At 37.3% G+C, this 8,934-nt stretch overlaps 1 pseudogene; it reads right to left on the reverse strand.

Moving 5' to 3' along the window:
• Nucleotides 1–263: 263 nt before the first annotated feature.
• Nucleotides 264–2,268, reverse strand: LOC139186827 (nucleotide triphosphate diphosphatase NUDT15 pseudogene; annotated as a pseudogene).
• Between the last annotated feature and the right edge of the window lie 6,666 nt (nt 2,269–8,934).

The raw sequence follows: 8,934 nt of genomic DNA on the forward strand, positions 1-8,934 counted from the left end.
GGGGATCTTCCTAGCCCAGGGATTGAACCCAGGTCTCCTGCATTGCAGGCAGACACTTTACCCTCTGATTCAATGGCTACCCCCAAATTCACCAATTTTGATAAGTTTCTTTTAAAAAATGCATGTTGCTGTGACAGGTGTTACACTACAATCTTACAGAATTGTTTCCAATGAAGTTAGAGACTAAGCACTACTACAGTCATCATACAAAAAAACCAAGTGAATTTTTTGGCCAATTCATTAAAAAAAAAAAAAAAAAAAAGTCAGTGAGTCTCCTTGTTCACCTCTAGGTGACTTCCTTTATATCTTACCAGATGATCCAAATATTTAAAAGGATCATAGCCTTGTTCCTTTAAACAACGTAGTGCCGAGAAAAGCTGGTCCAGAGGAGGAAATTCTTTCCAAGGAACCCACTCCCAACTTTCATTCTTTTCAGGCTCTGCATTCTTTGGTTCTAAATCATGAGTCAGGTCCACCTCTCCTTTCATTAAAATAGTGACAAATGGTAATTCTCTTTCTCAACAGAAGAATTCACAACCAAGACCAAGTGAACATTTTTCAGGTGAAGAGCTCCTTCTTCCCAGGTTTCCTTTTAAGCACATTCTTCCCAGCTTTCACCGAACTCCAAGTGACCCCCAGGAAGTTGGAAACGCTGGCTCCTCCTCCTCCCCAGGAGGACACAGCGAGGATGCCTGCAGCTGGTCACCACTGCTCCTACTCCGACTCCCGGCCACCGCCTCCGTGGCTCCACATGCCCGTCATCAAGCCTTCACCAGTATTTTTAATGTTCCATATAACCCCCCAAAATTCACACTGAAGAAAATTTCTATTCAGTTTGCTAACATATAGAACTTATTTATTTATAGAATATTTAGAAAAATGCCATTCAAATTACAGGCATAATATTTGTTTAATATTTGTATGTGGTTTTTAACCTAAAATAAAATTTTGAAATTTTATATTCCAGTTTGAGTGACAATAATAGCTTAGTACCATGAATATTTTTCCACTCTGTTTTTCATTTTTATTCTCTACTTTTGGCTTATTTGGACAAAATAAACAGTTTCTAAATGCATGATTAATCATTCCATTTGGAAGATTTATTTAAAAATTTTTTCTCTCATACATTTTAAAACAAAAAATTGTAGGAGACCTATTTTTCTTATGATAATAAGACATCACAGAGAAATCTAAGCTGTTTTTAACCTTAAATTCGTTCCCACTGCTAGTCATATTTTAATGGCTGAGGTAATAGGTTCATCTTTGTGCTTTCACACTTGAGTGGCTAGCACAATGGTTGGCGTGTCCTTGTTGTTCAATAAATATTTGTTGAACTGAGTTGAAATGAATCAAGTTGTAAATATTTTCTGCTCACATGAGTGAAACTAAGAAATACACAACTTTTCTTGGTTGAGTTTAGGGGCTATTCTGATACTAATAATTAAACATTAGCCTTTGCACTGCATTTTGAAATTTGAGTTGAGGTTAGTAACCACATATAACCTGTTTCTTTTTGGAATAGATGATGAAAAAATTTCAACTCTTGCCAACTTGTTTTGGAAAGGAAATATGTAGATATAATAAAAGTAGAGAAAGAAGTATTTTACCCATTTTGAAACTACTGATTCCTAGGTAAAATACTGCATGTTAAAACTTGTCAGTCTTTACTCACTGCAGTATGATGACATGAAGCCCTACCTGGAAGACATAAGAATTCTTAGAATCAAACTGTTGGACTACTGTACTGTGGATCAGAGATCATTCTATAAGCTTTTACCCTAAAGGGATAATACACTCCTCAAGTGCTTTCAGTCTCATTTGCTGGCATTCTGTATTCAACAAGCAGCCTTAAGTGTACCTAGGCATTGTTTCTTAGGCATTTAATTTATTCTGGGAAAGGTGGTCTTTCATTATAGAAATAAATATTTTGATCATTAGTATGGCATTGTAAATGAGGATATTAAAATTACTAGGAAAAACAAAATTTAAAGAAGCTAATTTCCTCTCTTGATATTTCTGAGTTATAATGCTTTTCTTATAGGATGACTTCTACCAAAATTTGAAAGTTAATAAAGCACAATTAATAAAGGTTGCAAAGAGTCGGACATGACTTAGTGACTGAACAACAGCAAAGGACAGTTATTAGTGATGAGTTCTTTTCTTTATATGTGTCTGTAATCAGGTTAGTGAATTTGAAGTGAGGATTTCTCCTGTATACTTCTGAAAAGGTAATGCCAAAATATTAAACTGTGTTGTTCTCAGTGGCATTTTTCGAAAAAAATCATCACCTTTCAAAAGAGCACTCAAGGCTTTAACTGGTTATACTCAGAATATAAACAGTTGTACAGTCTGAGCCGAGTGCATATCTAATTCAGTCTTTGAATTTAATATACTTCATATGTGAAAAAATTCATTTGTTTACATGGGGAAAGAGTAGAGCAACCTAATACAAAATTATAGAATGTAAACCTTGTAATAGACTTGACTTTATTCTCCAACATGTTGGCATGAGGTCAGCTTTGCTTATTATGATTGGCGCAGGTCATAAACTGGCAAGTTAGCCTAGTGAGACTGGAGTAAATCTAGCTGTTTACATCATTAAATTTTGAATGATGGCATATTTCTACACTTTTCTGCCAACTTTGCCTTTGATAAACAATTCTTAAGATCAATAATTTGTTAACTGTGACAATCAGGAATGAATCCAGAGACACTAATTCCATATGATTTATTTTACGCCAAATTCTCAAGCTCTCCTAGGGGCACTGTGAGTTATTAGTGTGTGTTAAAAGCAAAAACTGAATACAGTAGATTTCCAGTGAGCACTGAGTTCACTCCAAAAGCTTATATAAATGTTCTCATTAAGTTGCAACTCTACGGCCGTACTAGAGAACTGTTTTATTTAATTCCAAGGCCACCTTTCTAATGGATGGCATATCTATCCCCAGGCTAAGGGCCTTAAGGTTAAGTTTACACCTTGAAAAACATAATTAAAATGATAAAATGAACAACCCTTCCGGTCAGTTCTCCAAAAATCATTAATTAAAACAATCAGTCCTGTAGCAACCTTGGCAACCTTGGATTGGATTCATATTCCAAGATGAGGTTTACCAAGGCTAGAACTGAAAAATGCCTTAAAATTCACAGATCTGACTGGTAAAAAAATGTTGGCTTTAGAATTAGATGGAGGTTTGTTTGAATGCTAGCCCTGCTACCTCTTGGCTGTGTGATTTGGAACAAATTATTTATCCTCTCTAAGCCTCAGTTTATACTTTCCAGTGTTGTTCTGAGTATATGTAAAATAGACTATGAAATTGCCTAATAAAATGCATGGCATAGTATACATACTTTATCCTGTGTACTGTCAGTCTTTTCTCATGATAAAATGATTTACTTGAGGACACAGATTTTCATCTTTTTGGTTAAATGCTGTACCAGAATACCATGAACATTTTGCCACATAGGAATGCTCAGTAAGTATTCATTGAAATTAGAATAAGTCTCTGTATCCTCATTGTTAAAATGGGAGAGGAAATAATTTGCTGTATAATATTTAAAGCTGTATAATATTTTTTTCCTATTATGGGGCATTTAATTTATTCCCAGAGTTTTAGGATATGTGTTTGTACATCAACATATTTTGTGGCATAAATTTAATTCTATTTCAGATGATTACCTAACTATGAATTAGCTTGTGTAGGATTATCATACCAAAATAAATTGATATTTTAAGGCTTTTAGTAATGTAACAAAATGTAATTCCAAAAATATTATATTAATTTATACTCTCAAGATAGTGCATGAATATATTTGTTTAACCACATCAGACTCATCAGAAATGAGTATTCTCATTTAAAAAATTTTTTGCTAATGTGGGACAATTTAATTTCATTATCTCTAGCTATCTTTGATTTTATAACTATCATGTTATGAAGAAGTTTGTCTTAAAACTCCTAACTATCCAATCATTGGGCTTTCCTGATTGCTTAGTGGTAAAGAATTAGCCTGTGGTGCAGGAGATCCAGAGACAAGGGTTTGATCCCTGGGTTGGGAAGACCTCCTAAAGGAGGAAATGGCAACCCACTCCAGTACTCTTGCCTGGGAAATCTCATGGACAGAGGAATCTGGCAGGTTATAGTCCATGGAGTCACAAAGAGTCAGACATGACAGAGGGACCAACCACAAATTCAGTCATTGCTCAGTAAGGAGTGACTGAATCAGTAAGTGAATTAAGTATTATACCCCAGCATGGAATCTTATGTCAGCAATTTAAAATATTGGATTTTTCAGACATAATCTTTTCCAAGTAGATTGAATTATTACTTTCAATGAATTGTGAGTATTATGTGTTGTAAACATTATACTCACAAGACTTTAGGAGTATTTCTCATAAAGATAGGATGATAAGTAATAGGAATTAAACTGTAATAGGAAGTAAACAATGTTCTATTGGAGAAAAGAAATGCCTAGGAGGATGGAAATACCGGCTTTTATTTGGATCTTGAAATAAGATCAAAGTGGTAAAAAAAAATGTTCACTGGTAGAGAAAAGGACTTCTTGGAAGATAATGGAGAAGAAAATGGTAACCCACTCCAGTATTCTTGCCTGGAGAATTTCATGGATGGAGAAGCCTGGTAGGCTACAGTCCACAGGGTTGCAAAGAGTCGGACATGACTGAGCGACTTCACTTTCTTTCTTTCTTGGAAGATAAACCAAGGGTGTCAGATTAGGAGCAGGTTCAGTTCAGTTCAGTTCAGTTCGTTGCTCAGTCGTGTCCGACTCTTTGCGACCCCATGAATCGCAGCTCACCAGGCCTCCCTGTCCATCACAAACTCCTGGAGTTCACTCAGACTCACGTCCATCGAGTCAGTGATGCCATCCAGCCATCTCATCCTCTGTCGTCCCCTTCTCCTCCTGCCCTCAATCCCTCCCAGCATCAGTCTTTTCCAGTGAGTCAGCTCTTCGCATGAGGTGGCCAAAGTACTGGAATTTCAGCTTCAGCATCATTCCCTTCAAAGAAATCCCAGGGCTGATCTCCTTCATAATGGACTGGTTGGATCTCCTTGCAGTCCAAGGGACTCTCAAGAGTCTTCTCCAACACCACAGTTCAAAAGCATCAATTCTTCGGCGCTCAGCCTTCTTCACAGTCCAACTCTCACATCCATACATGACCACTGGAAAAACCATAGCCTTGACTAGACGAACCTTTGTTGGCCAAGTAATATCTCTGCTTTTGAATATGCTATCTAGGTTGGTCGTAACTTTCCTTCCAAGGAGTAAGCGTCTTTTAATTTAATGGCTGCAGTCACTATCTGCAGTGATTTTGGAGCCCAGAAAAATAAAGTCTGGCACTGTTTCCACTATTTCCCCATCTATTTCCCATGAAGTGATGAGACCGGATGCCATGATCTTCGTTTTCTGAATGTTGAGCTTTAAGCCAACTTTTTCACTCTCCAATTTCACTTTCATCAAGAGGCTTTTTAGTTCCTCTTCACTTACAAGAGATTAAAAAGAAAAGATTCAGTTATTAAACTAAATGTATAGTTTTCTTCAAACTATGAATAACTATCAAAGCTGTTTCACCAGCAAGTGGATTTTATCATTTGTATTTTCAAAAAGTTAACTCTGGCAACAGTGTACAGAAAGACACAGGGCTAAAGAGAGAGCCTGAATGTATAGATGAAGAGTTGGATTCAAATTTCTAACTGAAGTTAAGACAGTCTTTTCTATCTTAAAAAAAAAAAAAAACAAAAACCCACCCTTTATTAACAACATTTTTAAAAAAGACTACCTGACAAGACTAGCTTCTCTTAATCTGCAGTATATTTATAAGCAATATGCAAGTATTTAACTCTTATGTCACTTTGCTATGATGTTAAAAGGTACCCTGAACTTGTACCTGAATCAGAGCATAGAAAATGCATGATTTAGGCTTTCTATGACAATCTTTATAGTTTCTGACAAACTGTGGCTTGTCCTGAGAACTCTTGTTTTCTTCTTTGATAGCAACAGCAAACCTTCAAAATTGCACAAATATGGTTTATAATGTTTATGTAAGAAGTCATATGGGATACTTTCTTAGATTTTACCACTTATGTCATTAAAATAACTTCTAAGAAATTTCCTAAATGTTCCTATTAGAAATCCTTATCATTTTGGTCTTTGGCTCTTTCTCTATATCTTGTCAAGAAGATTTTATGCATTCAGTTGTGGAGCTAAAAGCATATAATTAAAGAGGAGTAATTTCAACAAGTTGTCATTTTTAGGGAAAATAACTTTTAAGCAAGTTTACTGTACATGACTGTATAAACATAAAAGTAGGATACATGCTGCTGTACAAAAACATATTTTGTTAGCTTGTAGGGTGGCCACACAGGCTGACCTGCCTTAAATCACTGGGAAATAAAGTCTACTTGTTTTGAACTGATCTACATTAGTATGTGGCAGTAAATTCATCCACAGTATTAAAAAAACAGAATAGGCTTTACAGTTCATCACCCAACTTGATTTCAAGTTTTCTGTGCTTCTTGATTTTAATCTCTTGGGAGGGTGCCTTACTTTTTGCTGTTATCCAGGTTCCTCCCTCTTAAAGAGATGTGAATAAGGATACTTCTGTACTGCCTTTCCAATAAGGATCCCCATGAGTCTTGTTTGGACGACTCATAGGCACCTTTTATAGTACAGGAAAGGCAAGTGAGTGGAGAGGTTAAGGAAACTGCTCAAGGACATTGAGGAAGTTGAAGTCAAAGCTAGAAATAGTGAACAGGCCTTCTCTCTCCAAGTCCTTGGCACAACCACCAGATTTCAGTCTCTTTCTGATGTTGAAAGAACAGCCATCCTGGCATCATTCATTTAAATTAACCTTCCATCTTAAGAAAGCAAGCATATGACAATGGACTTTAAAAGGAAAATAAAGCCCAGAGTAGAAGATGTAATTAAATTTGAATTTAGTTATTACCCTTTAAAAATTTTTCCTCCTGTACCCAATTATCGATTACAAGAGCCAAAGGTAAAAATTTAGATCAAGAGACAGTTTGTAATGGTGCAGGTGGGATGGCATAAGTGGCACTGCATTGACATTACTTTATCCAACTCATTTTGTCATGTATCCTTGAAAGATTTATCCTGTCCCAGGAACTACATGAAAGCTACAAACAGGGGTTAGACATTGTCCCTACCTTTGAGGAGCTGATGTTTTACCAGGAGAGACACACATAAAAACATACATATATACATATGGCAGTAAAGTCTATGAGGTATTAATATTGAGGATTATATAGAGCATTATAGACACTAAGAGAAGGGGTTCTGAATTTAACATAAAATAAGCTGTGGGTCCAGGGATTGCTCTCTTAGGGAAAGGATACTTGGGGGTTGAGCTTTGAAGGATTCTCATTGTGGCCAAATAAAAAGGCAGAAGAGAACACAAATAAAAGGAATAATATTTATGGAAGCAAAAAGATGTGAATTGCACCTTCATACAAAGGATTATTATTTAATAATCTGAGAATGTAGATGCAGGAGGTTGTAAAAACTGAAATGAGAGAGCTAGGAAGAGATGGGAAAAGATATCTTGCTTAAATCCCTGCAAGCAAATCCTTTTATGAATGGCAGACAGTTCAGTTCAGTCCAGTTGCTAAGTCATGTCTGACTCTTTGCAACCCAAAGGACAGCAGCACGCCAGGCCTCCCTGTCCATCACCAACTCTTGGAGTTTACCCAAACTCATGTCCATTGAGTCAGTGATGCCAACCAACCATCTCATCCTCTGACATCCCCTTCTCCTCCTGCCCTCAATCTTTCCCAGCATCAGGGTCTTTTCCAATGAGCAAGCTCTTTACATCAGGTGGACAAGTATTGGAGTTTGACCTTCAACATCAATCCTTCCAGTGAACACCCGGGACTATTCTCCTTTAAAATGGACTGGTTGGATCTCCTTGCAGTCCAAGGGTCTTCTCCAACACCACACTTCAAAAGCATCAATTCTTCAGTGCTCAGCTTTCTTCACAGTCCAACTCTCACATCCATACATGACCACTGGAAAAACCATAGTCTTGACTAGACGGATCTTTGTTGGCAAAGTAATGTCTCTGCTTTTTAACATGCTGTCTAGGTTCAGTCCAGTTGCTAAGTCATGTCTGACTCTTTGTGACCCAAAGGACAGCAGCACGCCAGGCCTCCCTGTCCATCACCAACTCTTGGAGTTTACCCAAACTCATGTCCATTGAGTCAGTGATCCAACCAACCATCTCATCCTCTGACATCCCCTTCTCCTCCTGCCCTCAATCTTTCCCAGCATCATTGTCTTTTCCAATGAGTAAGCTCTTTACATCAGGTGGACAAGTATTGGAGTTTCACCTTCAACATCAGTCCTTCCAGTGAACACCCAGGACTGATCTCCTTTAAAATGGACTCGTTGGATCTCCTTGCGGTCTCAAGAGTCTTCTCCAACACCACACTCCAAAAGCATCAATTCTTCGGTGCTCAGCTTTCTTCACAGTCCAACTCTCACATCCATACATGACCACTGGAAAAACCATAGCCTTGACTAGGTGGACCTTTGTTGGCAAAGTAATGTCTCTGCTTTTTAATATGCTGTCTAGGTTGGTCATAAGCTTCCTTCCAAGGAATAAGCGTCTTTTACTTTCGTGGCTGCAGTCACCATCTACAGTGATTTTGGAACCCCAAAAATAAAGGTCTGTTTATCCATCACTGTTTCCACCTTTTCCCTACCTATTTCCCATGAAGTGATGGGACAGATGCCATGATCTTAGTTTTCTGAATGTGGAGCTTTAAGTCAACTTTTTCATTCTCCTCTTTCACTTTCATTAAGAGGCTCTTTAGTTCTTCTTCACTTTCTGCCATAAGGGTGGTGTCATCTATATCTGTGTATCTGTGGTTATTGATATTTCTCCTGGCAATCTTGATTCCAGCT

The sequence above is a fragment of the Bos indicus genome, chromosome 14 (assembly GCF_029378745.1).
Source record: "Bos indicus isolate NIAB-ARS_2022 breed Sahiwal x Tharparkar chromosome 14, NIAB-ARS_B.indTharparkar_mat_pri_1.0, whole genome shotgun sequence".
NCBI classification, from domain to species: domain Eukaryota; kingdom Metazoa; phylum Chordata; class Mammalia; order Artiodactyla; family Bovidae; genus Bos; species Bos indicus.